The sequence below is a fragment of the Aythya ferina genome (assembly GCF_964211825.1).
Source record: "Aythya ferina genome assembly, chromosome: 4".
NCBI lineage: Eukaryota > Metazoa > Chordata > Aves > Anseriformes > Anatidae > Aythya > Aythya ferina.
Window position 1 is genome coordinate 40,910,957 of NC_140300.1, and position 19,875 is coordinate 40,930,831.

Here is a 19,875-nt window from a genome sequence, read left to right on the forward strand (position 1 = left end):
ATAATCAGAGTAAAGAATTATTCATTTTCTCATTGAAATGTCCTTGCACTGATGGTTTGGTTGCAAGATCAATCCTCCAGAGCTAATGCATGTTCCTAGCACACTGTAGTAGAAGGCCACAGCACTGCCTACACAGATGCTCAGGATATCTGCTGTAATTTAGAGGGTCACTGCTCAGTGGACAGAGGCATTTATTTGCTTTTTCTCTTCGTTCTGGTCTTCATACCACTGAACTTGGAACCTGGCTGGAAACAGGGCCAAGGTATTTGACTCATGATGGCTGGCCTTTGAAAGGTTAGAACAATCAAGTCTAAGCTGCTTTGAAGTGATTTGGTGGACTCAAGCCGGAAAAGACAAACATGACCATGCTTTCTGCTGATGGGGTTGGTAAATTTATGACAGGCAGGATATGCTGCTACAGGTTGCACTTTCTCATCCTCCTTCGCTTACTCAGTGAAGCTAAAAGAGTAACTCAGAGCTTGCACTCACAGGAACTGCATCATTTTAGTTGTCTTATGGTAAAATGTAGGGAAAGGGTGAGACAAAGAACAAACATGCTTTTCTTCATTGCAATTACTTTCAAGTATCTTGGAGAAATGCTAGTAGGGCACTACTGATGGGGCTGTAAGCCATCTCCACACCTAACAGATAAATTAATGCTCCATTTATTTGTTCTTTCAAAGTCAGTAGCCAAGTTAGCTGTTGCTGAACCTGAAGGTGAGGATGCTGTGGTACTGGTGGCATACATTTTACATCTCACACGATCTCAAGCTAGTTCAGGCACTGCCACAATCCACCAAGTGTTTTCAGGCTACTGCTTAGCTGCTTTTGTCAAAGAGATGATTTCTTCAAGTGACTTCAGCCCAGAACTTAGTGCCTGGGCACACACAACCAACCACGCGTGGCTGCACGTATTTAGGGCTGCGCTAATGCCAAGTGCGCTTCCTGGTGGGGCAAGACGCAGGTAAATACAGTCCTGAGATTGTACGAGACTTTTTCCTTTGAAAACAATGTCACTGGTCAAGGGAAATCCTGAGCTGAGAGGAGGGTAGTATTTAAATACGTAATCAGGAATACTTGAGAGTTACATATGCTACTCCAGAGAATCAAGAGCTTCATAAAGTCTTACACTTCAGTTTTCTCCACATCCTCAATGACCATTTAAATAAAGCATAACTAGATTTTCAGCCAAAGACATATTAGTATTTACTGTGCCTGTGGACCTAAAAAACAAGGGCTCTGGCCACATCTGTAAGCTGTTTCCTGGTGTTACAGTGTTACAGTCTGCTGTAATGGTGACAGCACCAGCTCATTATGAATTCATTGGGTATTTATGTGGATTTAATGCATTTCCATCTGTACTCAGGTGTGATTTAGTACCTGTGACTGGGAGTCATTTGGTCCATCCTGTTGCAGGGATGCTGTCTTTGTTTCCAGCAAATTAATGTGAAGATCATTTTATGTGCTGAACAATTTCAATTGCCAGCTGATAGGGTAGTAGCATGCATGCTGCAGAGAACCAGATGACAAGCTTCAGAAGTGCTTAGAGTCTTATTTGTTGAGGCAGAAAGCATATTAGCATGTCTTACAAGACATTACATGCATCTATCAAGGTCCTGATCCTATCTCCAGAGGAACCAATAGCAAAGCTCTCATTTATCCAAGTGGGAGCAATTTAGTACACTTTAATATCTGCAGTTCATCTTAAATTGTCAAGAGGTGGTATGGAACAAAACACAAGGATAAGCTTAAATGAGGAAGATGGAACAATGCTTAACAGGAGGATAATGTGGTATCGTTAGCATAAAAACGTTAGCCCTAAACTTCAGCAATTCTTATGTAAGGTCTTTTCAAGATTGAAAGAGAAAGCTGTCTGAAGCAGGAAGAGATACAATTCTGCAAAGCATTTAACAAGATGTAGAAATTTAATTATTCATCTGGAAGTCTACATGTATTCCATAAATATTTGCTAAAAGCTCAAGGCAATTACGGGACAAATTTTATCATCTCTGCTTTGTAGGTATGCAAAGAAAAAACACACTACAGTAATTAACAAAATCAGCCCGAGCAATCCAGTTGGCAATAGTCCTCTGCAGCTTGGCCTCTCTATCTCCTACCCAGAAAACACTAGAGTAAAGATATTTTACGACTAATGACACCTCTTTATTAAGTTTGTGTGTACTGCAATTAGCTACCATGCATCTGAATTTTGAAGCAGGGCCTGGTTTTCTTTTAGCTTTCATAGCCAGAATAGACAAAAAAGAATCATCAAGATAATGTCATAGACATGAGAATCATTTCATGAAAAAGCCATTAGTTTCCCTTTGTTGAACAAATGATAGGCTCACAAGCCTGTACTTTATCTTCTGCAGCGATTTACTTGATTAGATACTGATGCAATATGGAGGGAAAAAATAAAATCACATTTCAGCCTCTCAACAAATGAAGCTACCAATAAGCACACAGTTTTGCTGTTAGTTTACAATCATCTAATTTTTGAGTACCACACTGAATGTTTTCTGAAGAGAAACAACTATGAAGCAAGAGAAAGCCTTTTGTATCTATGTACACCCATCCTTCTTCAATAAAAACGCACACTAAAATGTTTGCTGCATTCTTCTTAACTCCTGTTTTGAAGCCAGAGCGATTCCTCCACACTATTCACAAACTTAACAGGAATTGGAAATTCACTTCTGTTTCTTTCTGAAATAAGAAGTACTGAATACCTACAGGGCCTAAGTAATCTCAGCTTCATCATGATGTTACATGACATCTACCATAAGTTTTCAGATTGATTTTCACCTTACAAAGCCACTGAGTAAATTTTATTTTAATTTTTTATTGCAGGGTTAGAATGTCAGACCCACAAAATTTCTTCAGCAGATACTACAAATATTTTCCTGCTATAGTTGCCCAATGCTCTTCCTGCTGTTTTATTTTTGGCATAAAGAGGTTAATTCTTTTGAAAGCGAATCACTGTTAGCCAGGCACATAACCCTTGGACTACCTCCAACCCGATTTAAATTCAGCACCTTATTCTGACAGCAGAGACAAGATGATCCCCTTTGAGATTTTCCCACCAGCAGGAGAGATGCGCAAAGGACCTCACCCTTGATGGCAGCATCAATTCAAAACACTGTGCTCTCCTGCTGGTTTGTGGCAGTAACAACTGGAATGTGACCTTTCACTAGACTGCTCTGGAAGCCAGCAGAAACCCAAGTGCTGCAGCCTCTACCTGCCTTTTAATGTGTCTTGGCTGGAAAAACAGTTCCTACAGAGCTGAATCCTACAAAAATGGTATTTTTCACTCTACTTCTGCCTTAGGGACAACAGATCGCATCTGCAGGTTTATAAAGAAGTCATTATCAATGCTTTTTCTTATTGAAAAAAAAAAATAAATCTGTTGAGTGTGGATTTATGTGAGAAAAAGAAACAGCAACAAGAAGGTAAATAAAGATGTTACAATATCAACAGCTGAAAACCAAAGCCGTGCTGCTGAGCGCTTGGGAACAGAGGGATGCAGAGACAATACCATATGCTTGCAATTGGCTTCTCCTGCACCATCCTCTTAAGTCTGGAAACAGAGGCCAAGGGAGCATTACACAGAGCTTAACCTCAGGGCTTTTGTTTGCCAAAGCACTAACAGTTCCATGAGAAATTCACAAGGAGCATTATCCAGTTTCTTATGAGACACTTATTGCAGACAAGCACTGCAACTGGATTTGGAACATAAATAATTATTTTGAAGCTAGATGATAAATTACATTCCTTGCATATTTTCCCCACTTGCTTGACATTACAAATATTTCAAAGTAAGATCCCATCATGACATTTACCGCTAATGCTGCACAAAAACACTCCTCTGATCTGCCATCAGAACTGGTTTCTAACCAGATAGTGCCAACATAAATCAGAGCAGGTACTATCTAGGCTTATCACATCTTCAGAGGGACACAGCTCCTGTTTTATCAAAGAATTCACAAAGCCATCAGCAAATTAACAGTTGAAGAAACCTTTCCAGCAAGCAGCATTTCTGACCATGGTTTAAGCAACTGAGGGCGGTCCCATGTCCAAAGCAGTGCTGATACTAGAGTGCAAATGTATGCCTGCTATTCCTGGGCTCATCTGGGGCTGCTGCACCACAGGATGCTCAAACCTCACCCCAAGCTCATCTCTGGGATGCCAGACACAGAAACAATAACCTCACACAGTCCCACACAGCTGTCCTCGAAGCGCAGAGCTCACTGCCAGGGGAGAGCACTCTCCACTGCTGGCTTTCCCCCTGCTCTCCATGCCCATGAAGCATCTCTGCTCATTGCCACCAGCTGCACCCGGCCATCATATTCCCCCTATAGATGGAGCTAAAACAGCACTCACCATGGGGAAAACAGCTCTGGAGCAGTATCCCAGCCAATGCCCCTCTGCATCAGAGGGCTGGTAGCTCCCCTACTGCCCACTCCCCTGTTTATAACCTCCCCCTCCAGCTGTGGCCCTTTAGCAGGTCCCCACCAGCCCCACCCTGATGGGCCAGGTGAGCATGGCTGCTCTGCAGCTTGCCTTCAGCATCAGCAAGCACCGTAATTACCACAGCCTTTGCCTGTTGCTGTCAGATGAGCTGCTGTGGCCCCCCTGTGCATTTGCAGATGCTGTGTGATCAAATAAGAGTCCTGCTGCACCTTCCTGCTGCTTCTTACCTCAGAAGAAAAAGTGTTGCAGCATGAAGTATAAATAATGTTTGTCCTATTTAAAATGTGACAGACCCCTTACACTATGCTATTTCATTGTATCTAAAATGAATTTACAGATTACCTATATTTTCTACTGACCCTAGGTGTTTTATCATTAAAATACTAGCACTCTTGATACAATACTTTTATAATATACTAATAAGACTATCTCGGTTTTTAGAAAACTAAAATGTAACCCTGGTCTTTTTAGATACTGCAATTTGTCTTTGGGTATTATTAAAATAAACGTTACAGCTGTATCAAATTATTAACAGCAAAAAACGAGCCACAGCCCCTATAGTGCCATTTAAACATATCTGAAAATCTTTGCCCTGTTGGAGATTTTTGGTTCTCACATAATCAGCTTGCTTCCAGCTTCATACAGAAAGTTAAGAGGTCTTCCCACTTGCTCTGTTGCTGGTCTTGTAAGCTGCAGCCCAGTAGGAGAGCACATCCTGGGGCGACAGGCGCTGCAGGAGCTGACACAGAAGTGCCATTCGCACCAGTCAGGGATCTGACCCGCGAAGCCACAGGGCATGGTATTCTTTTTCCATCCAGGCTCAGGTCCTTTGGTGAAATATCCTAAAGAGAAAACAAAAGCCAGATAATCTGTCGTGTTCTTTACTGGACTAATTGTAGCATCTGCATTTTGAGTTACAAGAAATATTGTAAAACCACATTTAATAAATTTGCAGGATGGGTATTGTGTAGGTTTTCATGAACCTGTCCGTTGCAGCCCACCAGCTCCCTGCCCTGTGGCACTCCGTAGATTTCAGTCCTCATCCCATCCCTGCACCTTCACCTGCTGCCAAAGACCCCACTGCTGCCTACTCCCCATTAGGTTCAGTTGGACAGCTACCTGCTTCCCAGTAAATCTTGGCTGTGTTCAGATGAGCTGGGTGTCACTGAAATGCAGCTTGTGGACTGGGTGAACATGGTCTTTGGGCAACCTCCTCTTTGGCTGGGCCATCAGGACCTGCTGGGGTGTCTGCTGCCTCCCAGCTGGGGCTCGGACACCTCTCAGCTTCAGCAGGGGTCGCACTGTTGGGTTGCCCTTTCTGGCACGTCAGTGTTCCTTCTGGCACCAACAGCAATCTCTTAGCACGTGAGATCCAATATGTGAAGCCCCGTAAGCTGATTTTGTGCTGTGGTTAAGTGACGCAGAGTCCAAGTAGAGCTTACTTTTATTTACACATTGCTGGCAGCTGGGAACGGCAGAAGGCGATTCCTATCTCGGCAGTCTCAGCCTAGCACCAGTGGCTGGTTTCCAGGAGCAATTTCTGCCTGAAGGATGGGGTCTAATCAGGGACCGAGGCAGAGAGCACACGCTCCTGCTGCTCACAGAGCTTGCACTCCCTCAAGCAGCACCTCTGCACAGAGCCTCACACACCAAAGCGAATGGCACACCGCGTTTCTCTCTGAAGCTGAACAGAAAGACCAGCACAGAAAGCCATTTGCATGCTCTGGGTTTCTTTTAACAAAAAACAGAACTTGTCACATCCTGAGATTCAAAATCATCGAATATGCACAAAGATAGAATCAGCAGGCTATGGTTTAAAAAAACCTCTCTTAAGTTTCTGGTCAGATAGTCTCTGTGTTTAGTGCGGGGAAGAAGTAAATGACAACCACCTGTCCTTTAAATGAAGGAAATTGTGCAATTAATGTGGGAAAGTTTGAAATGCGATCAAGATATCAAGTATGATCTTCCAATCGTTACTTCACGAACAACAAAATATATCAGTTCTAAGTGCCCAGTCTGGAAGCAGTTCTTCCACACTCAGCCGCCCTCTATTGTCATCTTCATCGGACATTTCTGGCAGCCTGGCTGAGCTGTTTGCTGCTGCAGCCATGTTCTGCAGGGAAGAGGGAACTGATACAAGACTTGGTGGAAAAAAATGCCTTTTAGTGATGTGGGAGGTTAAGGAGGGGTGCCAGAGGAAGGATTTCCCAGGTCTACTGTGTAGTGAGATACATGCTGAGGTGTGGGAAGTGTGTGCTTTTCACAGTCACATGGATTAATCCTGAAATGGGACTGTGCCAGAGGTCCCTGGTCTTTATTCTTATTCCTGCCATGGACAGAGAGTCTTTCGTTTCACTCTTGCATTTTGTTAGCCACCGTGAAATGTTTCATCATGGCCGAAAGGCTGAAAGCTGTTTTTCCATCTGTGCTTGTAAGCCATGAAAGCACTAAGTTTTGATATAAATAAGCCTGATTTCAAGATCCAGCAGATTCACAGAATTTTCTGCTTTTACCAATGCCACTAATCCAGACAAGAGGTTTCCAGGCTTATCCCACTGCACCTTAATCAGCAGATTTATGATTTATGCTCCTAAATATTACAGAACTTACACTGGGAGGAAAAAAGCCGCTTCTGTCACTTGTCCAATTTTCAGGGCAAACAGTTACTTGGTACATAAACTGTGTTTCTGGCCAGTTGAAAGAGCTAGCACAGCGTTAATCCAGTTTCAAATGCACCCAAGCGATTACATGATAACTCAGGTATTAAGCTACCTTTGTGATTTCAATTACCTAGTCTTTATATGCCTGGAAAGTAACTATAAAGTTATCAGCATAAACCTAATAAAGCAGAGAGTTCTATAAAAGTGGCAAGTGAGTTATTGCAGTTGCTCTAGGCAATGTAACCTCCTTCTGCATACAGTCACAGATGGGAAAGGTTTACTCATTGTCTCCATTTTACGTGCCCAGAAAGGAAGGCAAAACACAAAAGCAATCCTGCTTCCTCTCCGAACAATTTCTCCTCTCCCTCACCCCCAGCAGCCAAAAAATCAAATCATTTTCTTTTAAAGGAGAGGGATCTCAATGGGACTGCACTGCAAGGTGAAAGAGAGGTTTATTAACTAAAATTATATTTTGCAGCTTAGGGCAGAATAACGGTCTGAAGATGTAGTGAATATCAGAAAAACAAAATATAGACATTTTAAGATGTATTTTTATATTTGATAGATCAGGCAAATGTATTTCTTTAGAGGTAAGGTGAAAGTTTTCATAACAAGAGATGTTTTCTAGCCACCCTCTGATCTGGTTTAAAAGATGCAGCACCCAAGGGCTCTGCCTGTTTATTAAAAGCATCTGTTTTATTTCCAGAAGAGAAATGAACATAAAATCACCTCAAAACACGCATGACACAATTGTGAAGACAGGGTTACTTTAAGCCTGTTGAACAGCAGGGGGCCCAGCTCTCCCCTCACTGAAGGGGGCTGCTGCTCATGCCCTGCTGCCCCCAACAGCTCCCTTACTGCACCAGAGGCACGGCTGGAGACTGTCAACCACACAGCTCATGCGTGTGGTTTCCACTTGTGCAAATGAACCTGGTCAAGCTGTAAAGTGAGAACAAGACCCTCTATGGTCAGCAGATGAGCCCCTGGCTTCCCAAGCCCCTGGTACCTCAGCAGCAGGCAGCAGCAGGCCGGGTGGCTGGAAGCCCCTTTGGGTATGTCTTGTAGGGTCCTGGAGTACCCAAAGCTGATGGGCTCCTGACTCGTATCTCTGCCGCATTTGCTGCAGTAAGGGTGTCTTACCCCTGCATGTGGCAAGCTGAGATCCAGCCCCGACATGGCAAGGGGTCTGCTAGTCTCCTCCACATGCTGCTGCTTCTCCAGCCTCTGAAGAAGAGGTGATGGGCAGGGCCGAGTGTCTGTGTAGAGCACTTAGAGACCTGTGCAGGAGAAGTTGTTGTAAAAGAGCTGCCTATGGCTGTTCAGCGGTCAGATGTGGTGCTTTCCAGTGGCATTCCCGAATAGACAACATCCTTCATGGATTTCACAGGGGTGGGGGAATAGAAGTAGAGTCCATTTTATCCCCAGGTATGTTATTTCATTCTGCTCCAAACTTTATCCAGCTGGACTCTGAGGAATTGCTTTATTTGTCAGGGATTTCTGAATAGCTGGTGAATCTGTTGCTGATAGAGGGTGCAGTACTTCTGCACAGACTGTGTTGTGCACAGTAAGGCCAACATCATCTCTCAACATCTGGCCTGATGTTGTAAGTCTGGCATCTACTGACAGCTGGATCCAATGCCTTCCCCAAAAAAGCCCAGTCTGTGCTGGACCTGCTGTGCCTCGGTCCCAGTGGGAGAGGAGGGAGGTTGCTGCACCCTGGGAATGTTGGTCTTTGAGCAGGACCGTATGACTGCCTTCCAGGAGTGCCTTGCATGCATCAGTTTTTGGAAGTATCAGACTTGCTGCACCTCTAACGTGGTGGTCACCTGGGTCTCTGCCAGGCTGAAGCACACTGATCTACAAGCTCCTTGCTGGGTTTGGGTAAGACTCCTCAGTAGGGTAAAACTCCTGCTTCATCACATCTCTTTTTGAACTGACAATGAGGAGAGAGCCCATACTATGGGCCACTGTTGCTTAATCATTCATCTGCTTTTTAGATCCCACTATGCCCAGTGTGGAGGGAAAGGTGGAGGGGTACCTAACTGTCTTTAGATGTGTTTCATCTCCCCTGCCATTTTACAAAATATGAAGATGGGATACTATGAAAAGCATATTTGAGGATTGAGTTGCCTTTCTTTTCAACAGCTTACTGTCTGCTTTTATTGTTTACTGAGCTTTTGTCTGTAAAAAATGTATCTGCAGCACACGGCTGAGAGGTTTCTCTTGGTCTGTAGTCACTGTCACAAAGGAATTTCTCCTCCAGGCTCCTTTACCTTCCCTTCTGAGCTCCTCAGAGACCTCTTCTGCGGTCCCTGGCAGCAGACCAAGGGAAAAGAGCTTTAGTGAAATCTCCTGTTGTAGCAACAAAACACCATTGATCAGCCGTGCTCAGTGCCAACAGCTTTTTGAACCTGGCATTTTTTAATGCTCGGTTTCTCTTTGCATTCAGGATTCAGGTATCCAGAGTAAAGAAACACCCCTGAGAGTTATTCCTCTTTGTTCCATCGTCCAAGTTGAAACACAATCCTGCAGCTGAGCAGCCCCAAAATCAGCCGTCCAGACCCATCTCGGGCCAAACCTGGCAGGCTCTCCTCCTGCCCTTCAGGTCTGTAGGCAAGGCAGAAGCAAATACACTGGAACACCAGCTGAATAGCTAAACGCCTGGCAGAGAGAGCAAGAACTGCTGAGCAGTGCAGCTACCACACGGGCAGCCGGCAGCTGTAGGAGAAAGGCAGCAACATCAAGACGCATCCCAGCGAAAACTGGTAATTGATCTGTTCTGCCAGGACAGGCTGAAATGCCGTCCTTCAGTGCTGGAGCTGCAGGCAGAGCGTCAATGACTGACTGTTACGAACGCTGTTTGCAGAATGATAACGCAGTGCCCTTTCTCCGGTACATAGTTATCTCTTTTTGTTCAGAGGGTGCAGTCAGAATTAAACAAAACCCACGCAGAAAGTTGCAGTTAACCCTCATCCTGAGCAAGGCATCCCTCACCTGAGATTAGGCAGCCATTCAGGAGAAGTCCCTGATTTGCTGCATTGCCCCTGGCTCTGACTGACATTCTGTGCATACAGGCCAGCAAGATGCCATAGGCTGCTTCAGAGCATTTGGTACATGGGCCCACAGACATCCAAACTGGGGGGACAGGCCCCGGGTTTGTCCTTGATTACATCCGTGTAAAGTCAGTCAATCCCTTTAACTAAACTGGAGATATTCTGGATTTGTACCTGTGTGCTTACTGGCAGAGCTTGACTGGAGATATTCTGGACTTGTAGCTGTGTACTTACTGGCAGAGCTTGGCCTATTGCAGTGAAAGATCCTAATCTTGCTTTCATCCCCATGGGATATTGCCTTCAGCAAAATACTCCATGCTTCATTTCTCAGTGTTGCAAAACAACTTAATGGATCATATACTTAGGGGAGCACTTCCATTAATTTGTAACTTACATTCTCACTCTCACAACACCAAAATGTCAGTGGCTTTAGCCTTTCAAAACATTTCCTCCAAGAGCACACAAGGAAAAAAGAAAGCAACCCCCTGACTTTTATTTATATAAACCCAACCACGTATTACCTTTGAGCATGGAGGAAGAGCTCCACCAAGCCCCTTTCACTCACCTTTTCTCTGAGCACTTACTCCTTGATGACTGACATTTGTTTGTTTAATATGGCCCTGATTCTCTTCTTGCTCGCACATATATCAAGCATGAAGGTTTGCTGTAGCTGACGTCAGTGGCATTTTATCAGCATAAAAGCAGACAGAAGTGTAAGTACAACTGACAGAAGAGGCAGGTTCTGCAAGCAAAAATATGCATTTGCTGTTACCAAAATGAAACATATACTTGTCTATTTGCAGCTATATTCCTTTGAAGCATTACAAAATCCCGTGAAAACCTAGATGTTAGAGACTGTATAATCACTTAGAGAGTTAATGTGCATAAACACATATAAAATGATTGTTTGCATTTTTCTTGCACAGTCTTTTTACTGTATTACTGTATAAATCAGACCTATTTTATTTTCACTTGCTAAGCCTTGTACTCTTTTTGAAGCATCTCAGTGAATGAATACATATTTCCAGACTCTTACAACTTTAAACAAATTTACTTGTATTTTCACAGAAATGCCTTCAAGATTTTTTTTCTACAAAGCATATTATTCAAGATATGACTGGAGGATTTAATGGCTCAGGATATGATTCCCAACTTGTATGATGCATGGCAAATCTGAGTGCAAAAGGGCATGTCACAGAAGAACATGAGTCTTAACAGGAAAACTCAAAGCTCTTATAGGTGCCATACTGTTTTGGTGGCAGATGCAGTTCTCTGAAGATCATAATCTGTCCTGTCTTGCTCCTGCTGGTACTCAAGAGCATATGGCTTTCCTTGCATGGATGAGACAGCCACAAGTTATACCCATGCAGAAACCAGGAGAAAAATCAGTCTGATCATTCAAAGCATATGGATCCAACGAGGCTTGAAAGCCAGGCTGAGAGGAGGGGTAAGGCACACTCAGCTGGTAGCAGATGACCCTGTTTCTCCGCAGGGGTGATCCTGCAGAACGTGGGCTGGAAATGGAGACTTCCTCATGCTAGCTGCACGAGAAGGCTGGTTTATTGTGAGAGGAGAAACCAGAGGGAGTGGTATGGGAGATGTTGCCTCAGTATTAAGATCTAAAGTTAGCAGCCTCCCATGGGTTAAAATCACAGGCAGGTTAGGGAAAAGTTGCACAGCAAAGAGATGTGTTTACAAATCTTTTTCATTTAATTACAGAGGCTTCCTGCAAAGCCTTGCTGTACTTCATATTGGGCATCAGAGCAGACAAACACTGCCCCAAGGACTTTACAAAGCTCTAAAAGGGGCAAAAAGCAGACACAGAAGTTCCTTGTGCAAAGCTAAAGACCAATGGCAAAAGCGGAATATGCACACAGTTTTTGTTCTTGACAGCAAAGCCCTGGCCATGCTGGATGTTGTGCACCCAGACAGCTGCTTTGCAGGCACAATTTTTTATTTTTCTTTTTCCACAGTGATGCCTTTGACTGCAATTAGCATTTGGGACTGATTCTGGCTGGGCAGGTGGGCTAGAGGTACCACCTCTCTCCATGTAAAATGGGGTTTGACAGTTTTTACTTGCTGCATTTTGGGCAGCTGTGGCTCCCTCGTTTGGCCCACGAATGTTTGCATTTTACTACTGGCCCAGCGGCCCCACAGATGGATGTCCTGCCCTCAAAGATCATGTACTGGCGTGAGCACCAGCAGTGTCAGGGAGAAAGGACCCTGCGTTGTCCAAAAGTGATTAGATCTGTTTCCAAAAGGGGAATTCAGAGGGAAAACACATTACAGCCCTTGGTCCCTGCCAATGACACAAAGGCGCTGGCTCTAATGTAGATGTCTGTCTAATGGGCACTGGTCTAAGACCAACAAAATACAATTCATACAGGCCACTGAGCAGCTTCTGATGTTAATGACTTTCGATTACCACTGGCCTGAGTTACATCTGTATTTTATTAACACTGTTTACAGAGTGAGTAGAATTCCAGATGGAGCATAAAGTACCTTTTTTCTTGTTTTGCCCATAATTGCAAATGCTTAAATTGCACTTGTAGCTGTTTTATGACTTGACATTGACCTTAAACTCTGTGCATTTGCTACAGTGGAACATCACAATTTCTAGGGAGTAGAAAGGTTACACGGAACTGGTCAATGCTCTGTGTGATGCAAATAAAAATAATGTCATGAGTGTTTAAATAAATATTTCTTTCCATTTTGTCTTCAAATATTTATTGCTTCCCCATGTTGCTTGAAATTGTCCTTCACAGTTCAGGCTATGGTTGTTTTACAGACAGCATAAAGACAGTGTTTTAAGATCATTAGAGCCCTGTGACGTTAGAGCAGTCCAGATGATTTGCATTTCTAAGGGAAAGGCTTTCACTTCTGAACCGTTTGACTAATATTGGTCTAAAACTGTGCCCCCCTCCCCTCCGCCCCCCCTTTTCTTTTAGTGTGTGTGAAAATGCCTTGTCCTCAGGATGAGAAACAGACTTCCTTCCAGCCCTGAAGTGTCACCTCTCCACCAGCTCCCTGACCAGCTGCACCTTGGGTGGAAATGATGGCCAAGAAGGAAAGGCCGGTGCCATACTATAGGAAGTGGCTTCCGGGGCTTGGACGTGCCAGCCCTTCCTCCTGAGTGCAGGGAATCCGCCCAGCACTTCTGGGAAATGGCCTTTTGCTGACACACTGGGCTTACTTTTGCAGAACAGGGACACTCACCTCGGTCAAGCCAGTGGCTGAGCTCCTATGTATCCATGTGCCTGGAGGACCCAGGGTGCCATTAGACATCTCCTTTCCTTTCCTGGTGGCGGCCGCCCCCACAGGCACCTTCTGAGGGACCAGGCCAAGCATCAGCCTGGGGGCCGTGGGTGAAGCAGGACTCAGTCCTGAGGGACAAATGAGGGTGTGTGAAAGCAGCACACAGCAGAAGTTGATGGAAAAGACTGCCTCGTCGCTCGTGGATATGTTATTACTTCCTAAGGTGTTTACGAGCAAATAAAATGCATCTACTGCTGGGGAAAAAAAGAGTATTTCCCCCGTGCCCCATGCTCCCCTTCCCACCTCCAAGCGATTGTCTTACTGACTAGAATTTCAACACCGCTTCTCTTTGAAGTACGACCTGTACTTTAGTTATATTATTTCCATTCAAGCTGTGGAAATAAAACTTATGACAGCGTTGATTTCTCAGATCTGCTCTGAGTCTTTGAAATTTGCATTAGATTATTCTAATCACTTAGCCTCGTTGTATATATTTACACAAGCACTTTTGATGTTTAAACAGAGCAGGCTGTAATGAGATGTGTAGGGGGAAATATATACCCCAAAGAAAAGGAATGTTCTTTTTTTCCTTAGACCACATCTTAAACCAGAAGTTTTCAGATAAAACAGTGGGTCAGCACCTCTGGGACTTGAGGGGAATGACGATAAGGCTGGAGGCATGGAGGCATCGATCTGCCTTCAGCTGCAGAGGGCAGAGGGGAGAGGGGCTGGGTCCCCGCGAGTATGAGGAAGCTGGCAAGGAGCTGTCTTGCTGTGCCCTTCATCGCTACTGTAACCTGTGCTCCTGACCATCCTGACGCAAGAAACTGTCCCAGCTGAACCCTTGATGTCAATATCTACAGACACAAGTTTTTGGGGACTGAGCGGCAAGAGCATCTGCCAGCTCCACTGAATGCAGTGTCAGTAGCTGCAGAGACAGCCAAAAAAGTGCTGGGACTGTGGCGCAGTCATGCTCGCTCAGACCCAGGCCACACACTCAAGTTAATTCAGTCTCAGTGCTGACTCCATTAGATCCAGAACAAAAGAGGCAACAGTGGAAACAGAAGCAGCCCTTACAATGCAAACATGCAGGAAAAGGCAGTGGGGCAGACAAGGCAAGGAAGAGACAGATCTCTTAAGAACTGAAGAAGAAAAGGAATTTTTCTGTAAGATGCAGGACATTGCCAGTTATCACATCCAGAATTTAGCTTCACAAAGGTCAGGGCTTATATTTATATTTGCAGGTTAGTACACAAAGAATATTTGCAATTCTTGGTATAGCATAAAGGAGGAATAGTCTGGATGACCTGTTGTTAGCATAATCTTAGAGTGAAATCTACAGCAAATCAGCCATTGTCCAACAAACTACTCTAAAGACTAAAAAACATGGTAAACTGTGTCAACAGAATATTGATTTTTTTTTTTTTTTTTTAACTGGAGATAGAGAAACTTGTAAGGATCTTAAAAAAAAAAAAAAAAAAAAAAAAAGATGCTGGTTCCAAGAAGATACACTTCCATAAACTCAGTGACAGATGAGAGCAGACTTTCTATCTCACACATTGAAACTGATCTATCCACTTAGACATGCAAATGTCATTTTGAATAAGTCTAACATTTTGAATTGCCACCAGTGAAAACAGGCTTCTCTGAAGTTGGATTTTTCAGCTATCCTAAGCTTGCAAACCATGTAGCATCAAGGAAAAAAATACAGAACAAAACTGAAAGATTCTGCTCTACTAGGATTTGGTGACCTAATGAGCTTATTAAGATCACATTTTCTACTTTATAACCTTGTCACAAACAAATATTTCTGGTAGCACTTCTGCCTCCATCCCTCCCTAGAACAGGACAACCGGGGCCTTTAGCCTGGGCTGGCTGAGGAGCGGGCTCATTGTCAGTGCCGCCTGGCCGGGCACCAAGCACACTCCTCCTGCCCTCCATGGCTTCAGCAGGAGAAACACTCCAGGGCTTTCATTCTGGCTGATTTATTTTGTCCTTATTCCTAACTTGCAAGGTACATGCCTCACTGCACTGTTAACTTCTTGAGAGTCTGTGACCCACATGAGGCATGGTCAGAGAATAACGGTCCTTCCTCACCTTAAAGGACATAAATTTGTGAAGCGATCAGAAACACCAGGAGATTCAAAACTTTTCTCCCTCACAAAAGTGTGACAAGACATAGATATTGCACACAGTAGGAATCTTGTTTTTTTCTCTCAGCAGAAACAGCTTTCAACAGCACCATCTTGACTTATGCCAGCAACTGCTTCAGCTCCTTGTCTGTAGAAGGTGAGGGACAAATGTATTTTGCTAGCTATCCAACATGAGCAGAAATCTCCAGTGGTGGACACGTTTGTAGTATACTGGTGTTAATGTCTCCTGCTACAGCTATCCAAAGCTAAATGGGAGAAGTAGCGAGGCTGTGCAGGGACAAAATTAGGAAGGCCAAAGCTCATCTGGAGCTCAATCTGGCTACTGCCGTTAAAGATAACAAAAAACGTTTCTATAAATACATCAACACAAAAAGGAGGACTAAGGAGAATCTCCATCCTTTACTGGATGCGGGGGGAAACTTAGTTACAAGAGATGAGGAAAAGGCGGAGGTGCTCAATGCCTTCTTTGCCTCAGTCTTTAGCGGCAATACCGGATGTTCTCTGGATACCCAGTACCCTGAGCTGGTGGAAGGGGATGGGGAGCAGGATGTGGCCCTCATTATCCATGAAGAACTGGTTGGTGACCTGCCATGGCACTTAGATGTGCACAAGTCGATGGGGCCGGATGGGATCCACCCAAGGGTACTGAGGGAACTGGCAGAGGAGCTGGCCAAGCCACTATCCATCATTTATCAGCAGTTCTGGCTATTGGGGGAGGTCCCAATCGACTGGCGGCTAGCAAACGTGACGCCCATCTACAAGAAGGGCCGGAGGGCAGACCCGGGAAACTACAGGCCTGTCAGTTTGACCTCAGTGCCAGGAAAGCTCATGGAGCAGATCCTCCTGAAAGTCATCATGCAGCACTTGCAGGGGAAGCAGGCGATCAGGCCCAGTCAGCATGGCTTTATGAAAGGCAGGTCATGCCTGACGAACCTGATCTCCTTCTATGACAGAGTGACGCGCTGGGTGGATGAGGGAAAGGCTGTGGATGTGGTCTACCTTGACTTCAGCAAGGCTTTTGACACCGTCTCCCACAGCATTCTCCTCAAGAAACTGGCTGCTCTTGGCTTGGACTGGCGCACGCTTCGTTGGGTTAGAAACTGGCTGGATAGCCGGGCCCAAAGAGTCGTGGTGAATGGAGCCAAGTCCAGTTGGAGGCCAGTCACTAGTGGCGTCCCCCAGGGCTCGGTGCTGGGGCCGGTCCTCTTTAATATCTTCATCGATGATCTGGACGAGGGCATCGAGTGCACCCTCAGTAAGTTCGCAGATGACACCAAGTTAGGTGTGTGTGTCGATCTGCTTGAGGGTAGGAAAGCTCTGCAGGAGGATCTGGATAGGCTGCACCGATGGGCTGAGGTCAACTGCATGAAGTTCAACAAGGCCAAGTGCCGGGTCCTGCACCTGGGGCGCAATAACCCCAAGCAGAGCTACAGGCTGGGAGAGGAATGGTTGGAGAGCTGCCAGGCAGAGAAGGACCTGGGAGTGATGGTGGATAGTCGGCTGAATATGAGCCAGCAGTGTGCTCAGGTGGCCAAGAAGGCCAACGGCATCCTGGCTTGTATCAGGAACAGCGTGACCAGCAGGGCTAGGGAGGTGATCGTCCCCCTGTACTCAGCTCTGGTGAGGCCGCACCTCGAGTACTGTGTTCAGTTTTGGGCCCCTCGCTACAAGAAGGACATGGAGGTGCTTGAGCGGGTGCAGAGAAGGGCGACGAAGCTGGTGAGGGGCCTGGAGAACAAGTCCTACGAGGAGCGGCTGAGGGAGCTGGGCTTGTTCAGCCTGGAGAAGAGGAGGCTCAGGGGCGACCTTATCGCTCTTTTTAGGTACCTCAAGGGAGGCTGTAGCGAGGTGGGGGTTGGCCTGTTCTCCCACGTGCCTGGTGACAGGACGAGGGGGAATGGGCTTAAGTTGAGCCAGGGGAGTTTTAGGTTAGATGTTAGGAAGAACTTCTTCACTGAAAGGGTTGTGAGGCACTGGAACAGGCTGCCCAGGGAAGTGGTGGAGTCACCATCCCTGGAAGTCTTCAAAAGACGTTTAGATGTAGAGCTTAGGGATATGGTTTAGTGGAGGGCTGTTAGCGTTAGGTTGGAGGTTGGACTCGATGACCTTGAGGTCTCTTCCAACCTAGAAAATTCTGTGATTCTGTGATTCCTCTCAGTTCTACCCAGAGGTTTCATGGATGCTTACTGTAGGCTTGCAGCTTCCTTGTAACATTAGATCCATTTTCTATCATGACCACCATGATCCTACTCAGATATTCTAGGTGATGCCTCCTCCTCTCCCCTGAGGGGTAGGTATGTAGCTATGCATTTGGGATAACAAGGGTGGGGTACTCCAAAGCTCACATCCAAAAATAAAAGCAGATTTCAAAGATATTCCTGATTTAAATCCAGAAAATCCAACTAATATTTCTGTGAACTCACACTCCTGATTATTAGCAGAGACCAACAGAGTTCTGTACCTCAGGGAGGGGAACTAAATATTCCTTCACAATTTCTTATAACCTAAAGGAGTAGGAAGACTGCTTTATGTTTTTGTTCAATAGCATACAAAAAGCATACAGAGAAATCTCACCTCACCTTGCAACTTTATCACACTATTATTCTTCTGGGAGATGTTACAGCTTTTTCCTACAGTTAAAACCTACAAGTTGCTAAAATTGCACCCATTGCTGTATGCTACGCAGACATAAAACATGACTATAGTAATCAAAACTGTGCTGTGCAGCCAATGGGTGCAACAGACCTAACTGTGAAGCTCTGGCTCCAGGTTACTTTCTGTAGATGGTTATGGAGAGGATGAAAGAAACATTTATATTAGCAGTACTAGCCTAACCTAGACACGTTAAAATTGAGAATCATTTTCATGTAAAGACCTGTGATAATTAAGTTTTGAGTTCTAATTGACTATTGTAAGCAAGTTTTGAAAACAATAAATATTTAAGGTGAGGAATAAAAGAAATAGTGAATGGAAAAGTGCCTTGAAACAGCTCCCAAAGTTAGCATCACTCACCTTACTGCTTCCTGATGATGTCTCGGCTAGGGAAGAGTGCATTGAGTGATTTGCTTGAGAAATTTCCAAAAGCATTGGTACCTTTTCCTAAATCAACCTGAAATGATAAAAAATAAATAAATAAATAAAATCCCTTTCTTCCTAAAAAGAAACATATCAAACATGCACATTTCAGCATGCTTCCTCCCTGAGGATTTCTCAGTCTAGGAAAAAATTGATGTTTTTTCCAGTTGCTTTCAAAAGGATTGCATCTCTGCCAGGTGGTTTGCATCTGACAGTCAAATGCCACTGATGAGAACCATCAATTCCTTCATGGACTTGAAACCACATCCAATTTGTATTGCAAGTGACTATAAAAGGAGATGACTGCTGCCATTATTTTGTTAGATTTAGTCAAAACATCCCCAGACTAAGCAGGAGGGCATGCTGGTAGCTGTTTGATGAGTCTGCTGCGAAAATAATTATGTGGCCTGCAGTTTGTTCACTTTATCTTCTGTAGCACTTTCTTAGTGCCTTTTGTGTGGTTTGAGCACTCAGCTTTCGGAATTAAAGCATCTTTACTTCTATTGTCTTTCCACCTAATTCCCAGATTATGCAGTCTCAGATGTGCATTCTAGGCTGCTTCTCTCTTACATGAAGTATTATAAAATTAAAATATTTTCTTCAATATTCCCTTTCTTGAGATGAAATTTTCTGCACTGTAACTGTGATTGAACTACAAAGAGCTGCCTCTTCTGATCGTGATGCTTAACACAGACCTTAGTTACATTCATGCTGTAATCCTGCTGCTTTGAGCAGGATGAATGTCAAAGCTTGCAACTTCAACAATATATTTTTATTTTTTTTTGGCTAAAATGGCACATATGAACTTTTTATTTATTTCTTTACTTAATTTTGATGTGTTACGGCTTAAAGTTTTCATGAACAACCTAGGTACCAGGGAACCAAAAATCTGTTTCAGTTTGTTTCAATAGCTTTTGAAAAAATAAATGGGTATGAACCCCTGGAAGACAGCATGTGAAAGTATTACCAAAACAGTAATTCTGAGCTGACAGGAAAAATCAAAAGCTATGAAAGGAATCATTAAAAACTAGAAGCTGTGCTTATTCAGCTGACTACAAGGGGTCCATGGCAGCTGTGGGTGCCTTTTATAAGGCAAGGATGAGATAAAAAAGGTGGTAACAGCAAACCTGATCCAGCAATCCACCCTGCCAAGAGCAGCCTGACTGCTCCTCTCTTAATGGGTTCCCTTCTTAGCCACTGTTCCCAATCCAT

At 44.4% G+C, this 19,875-nt stretch overlaps 1 long non-coding RNA gene across 1 annotated transcript in view; it reads right to left on the minus strand.

Annotated features, from left to right (window-relative positions):
• The window catches only part of LOC311435637, a 41,621-nt gene that overhangs the window by 10,442 nt on the left and 11,304 nt on the right, over positions 1-19,875 (minus strand). The window contains exons 3-6 of the long non-coding RNA XR_014692288.1: positions 18,601-18,697; positions 13,397-13,563; positions 10,746-10,922; positions 4,378-5,309 (exon numbers count right to left, since the gene is read on the minus strand). This is a non-coding gene — a long non-coding RNA (uncharacterized lncRNA). The remainder of the gene's footprint in view (positions 1-4,377; positions 5,310-10,745; positions 10,923-13,396; positions 13,564-18,600; positions 18,698-19,875) is intronic.